General features: G+C 39.3%; 1 protein-coding gene across 9 annotated transcripts in view; it reads left to right on the top strand.

Annotated features, from left to right (window-relative positions):
* The first annotated feature begins 800 nt into the window (after positions 1 to 800).
* Positions 801 to 3,466, top strand: part of ESP1 (hydroxyproline-rich glycoprotein family protein) — a 29,788-nt gene continuing 27,122 nt past the window's right edge. For 2 of the 9 annotated variants that reach the window (XM_086812094.1, XM_086812087.1), the window contains exons 1-3: positions 802 to 915; positions 1,705 to 2,051; positions 3,029 to 3,107. The gene's annotated coding sequence lies outside the window, so the exon portion shown is untranslated. Of the gene's footprint in view, positions 916 to 1,687; positions 2,052 to 2,801; positions 2,956 to 3,028; positions 3,108 to 3,466 lie in introns of all 9 variants that reach the window. The other 7 variants (XM_086812091.1, XM_086812090.1, XM_086812086.1 and 4 more) reach the window with 7 other exon arrangements.

Here is a 3,466-nt window from a genome sequence, read left to right as displayed (position 1 = left end):
GTACTTGAAAGAGAAGCAGATGAAATACACTTTTGTGGCTTTTATAAAAAAACCCAGTAGGGACTAGACCCACTATAAAGATCTGGTCAGGCAAAGGAGAAGTGTTGGAAAAGCAGACTGCCAGAGGATGCACCACAGAGGCTTTAGTCCATCAATGATTTGATTCTCCTTCCTTGCCGAAGTAGATTTCTTTGCCATTGAATAAACCTACATAAGTACAAAAAATAAGATATATTAGAAACAAATCTCAAGTTTTGACCACATGGCCAAAGCTTTACTCAATAGTGTTATGATTACCATATGCATGCATAGGATTTGACCAATGTATGTCCAAATATCATCATAGAAAGGGTTTAAGTTAGAATTTAACCATATGGCAAGATATTGCATTGAATAAACCTACATAAGTACAAAAAATAAGATATATTAGAAACAAATCTCAAGTTTTGACCACATGGCCAAAGCTTTACTCAATAGTGTTATTGTTATGTACTTTGCTAAACAATGGAGAATAGAGGTTTGGGTCCTAGAAATAAGTAGGTGGCATCCTCCTGGATTCATGATGTAATGAACTTGTGCTTGATTTTTATATATATATATATATATTTGGTCCAAAAAAAACATTTTCTCTTAGAGGAGGGGGAGTTACCCCTTTGCAAGGTGTGTCCGAGTTTTTCCTTGGGGTTTTTAACTATGAGAATTGGTGTCTTGAGAATCTCTAAAAAGTGGTTTTGTGAAAGGTTTCTACTCGACTAGGATTTCCTTTCATATATATTGGTTTAAAAAAAGGCTTAATACTGTTGCGAAGGAAGCCCTCAAGTTTCAAACGTGACTCGTCTCCCCGCTTCGTTTTGTGGGCACAAAGCACAGCAACATCGCCAAGCCCATCCTCACAAAGTGTTTCAACAAAAGCAGGTATGTCAAGATCTTAATCCTTGTTTGTTTGTCTGTCTCTCTCAAGGGAAAAAATAGGAAAAAAAATTAAAAACAAAATCTCTAAACTGTGGAATGGAGATACCTAACACTATTGAAATCTAGGTTTGGAAAAAACCCTAGAAGTTTGCCATGAAATTAAGGGTTAAGGTTTGGAGAATCTTAGTGTTAAAACCAGTTAATTGTCCGCGGTTTCGTCTTGAACGGGAAGTCTTGAGTTCAATCCCTTTTTTTTTTTGGCCTCTTCACTGGTGGATAATGGCCTCTCCCTAGCTCCCGGTGGGTTGAGCAAGAGAGGCGCAAGTGACTGAATTGCAGGATCTCTGCGAAAAAAAACCCTGGTTAATTAGTAGAAAAGGAAAACACTGCACATCTCTTTTTATCGTTTTTATCTAGCATTATTATTATTATCATTATTAACCTTCTATTAAAAATGTAATGAACAAAATTTCCGCATTTAATTTAGCATGTGCAAAGGATTTCATGGTTGCAGAAGGTTTTAGAGTGACAACATGTTGGAATGTAACATAACAAACCTAAGGGCTAGCATGTAGACAATGAGTAGGGTATGTTTGAAAAATGATTATTATTTTACCATTTTTTTTGAGAATTTTAATTATAGACTATAGGTTCGAACCCAAGAGCCCCTATGAAAAGCATTGAGATAAGTTTTTAGCATGTTCTCCTAGCCAAGCTTTAGGATTTGGTTTCAGCTTCAAACTAGGATTTTGTCTTGGTCTCAGACAGAATGCAGCTTTATTTTTGCTGCAGTTTCAGAAGAACCACCAAATGGTTTGCCTGCAGTTTTTGACAGACGGTGCATTGCTGCAGTTTCCGAAGGACTACTACGTGGAGCTAGGGTTTGCCTGCAGTTTTTGAAAGGCGCCACAGAGGACTACGGTTTGGGTGCAGAATTTGAAGGATGCAACAGAGATTTAGAATTAGGAATGTTGGTCTCGGTGGTTTCAGATGGATACCATAGAGGGCTAGTGTTAGGGTTTTTTGGTTGGCAGCAGCTTGTTTCCAGAGGGGTTTCAGAGGGGGTGCTCTCTGAGATGAGTGCCTACAAGATGGCCCTCCCATCGACATGAGCAGCTCTCAACACCGCTGTGTTTTTGGTATGTACTTTTTTGCTATGACCATCTGCAATAGCTTGTATCTAAAGGTTTTTTTATGTTTCCTGGATCACAACAATGGTAAACCCTTTCCATTCACATGCATGCTGATTGATGAAGCTTTGAATCTGACATTCATTCTGCTTCTCTTATTTATTCTATTGTCATCGGAAAGGACCTGGCAATGTGTTATTATTAGGTGCCCACACCATCTGTCATGCACAGCTTGCCCCCAGTGGAGTGCGTTGTTGGCCTTTGTTCCACCAAGAGTCTGAGTGTCCAATCCACCTGTCACATATCTTGGTAAAAGGGCTTGCTCGTTTACAAACCTGATGTTTACAGGAGAGTTGACTCATTGATTCAAGCAGTAGCCGGCCTGTGGCTGGTGTGAACACAGCCACAGGCCGTAGTCAGCCTGTAGCCAGATTTCTAAAGCTTGCCTACATGAGTTCATATTGTAGCATTTGGCACAGCTGCTTGTGAACATAGTGGAGTATGAGCTGGAAGGCAAACCTCGCCTCTGCTAGGTAACTGGTCAGAAAGGACAGCTGTATGCAGCATGCCACTTTTCTTGTTCTTGTAGTTCATCTGTGGGGTCTGTTTCAAAGCAAATCAATATGCCTTATAGCATACTGAGTTTTGTGTTTTTGGCACCAAGTTTTCCTGTGTATCAGTAATATGTAAACACAAAGCTTTTGATCTGCTTGTTACTGCATGTTCAAATGCTCGGACGTGGATTTGGGCTCCCAAAAGAAAGTCTGTCATAGTGTCATGGTTTATCGATTTGCATTCCATATCATGTTGGAAAAGATCGGAAGTATTGGAGCACTAAGCTTGCCAGTATCGATGTTTTACGGGCCTTCAACTTCCAAGTAGTAGTGTTTTTTAAAATTGGGTCTCTGAGCAGGTACTCACTTCTCAATAGTGGGGTGTGTGGTGTCTTTAAGATGGTAAAACTAATAGGTTCTTTTTTTGGCCAGTGGGAAATATACCTTACGACGTTACAGAAGATCAGCTGGTTCGAATCTGTGAGGAGGTTGGCCCAATTGTTTCTTTCCGGTGGGTCCAAAGATCAGCATGGAGGAAGGAACTTTTTCCCCTCCTCTAATGATTACAATTAGTTTTCTTCTAACCTTTTCAACCAGTTTGAAGATGTAAAATAACATTTTATGTTTGTTACCCAGAAGGCCTTGGTAACATCCTTTGTGTTAAAAATGATTTTTGTTGCAGTAAAGTTCATATTGAATGGGAACTTGTAGAAATTTATTGATGTGGATGCTGCCATTGTTGAATTAAGTTGTCCATTTCTAATTAATCAACCCAGTAATGCCAATTTAGCACATGTATGGGAACTTCTTATGATGAAAGTGAAAGCTACTTGGTGGCAATCAAAATTATAATTTGGGTGTCACTGTATG

This window comes from Cibotium barometz, chromosome 18, assembly GCF_041138505.1.
Source record: "Cibotium barometz isolate CiBa-2024 chromosome 18, ASM4113850v1, whole genome shotgun sequence".
Lineage (NCBI taxonomy): Eukaryota > Viridiplantae > Streptophyta > Polypodiopsida > Cyatheales > Cibotiaceae > Cibotium > Cibotium barometz.
Note: the sequence above shows the minus strand (reverse complement) of the source record. Positions and strands in the feature narration are given on the sequence as shown.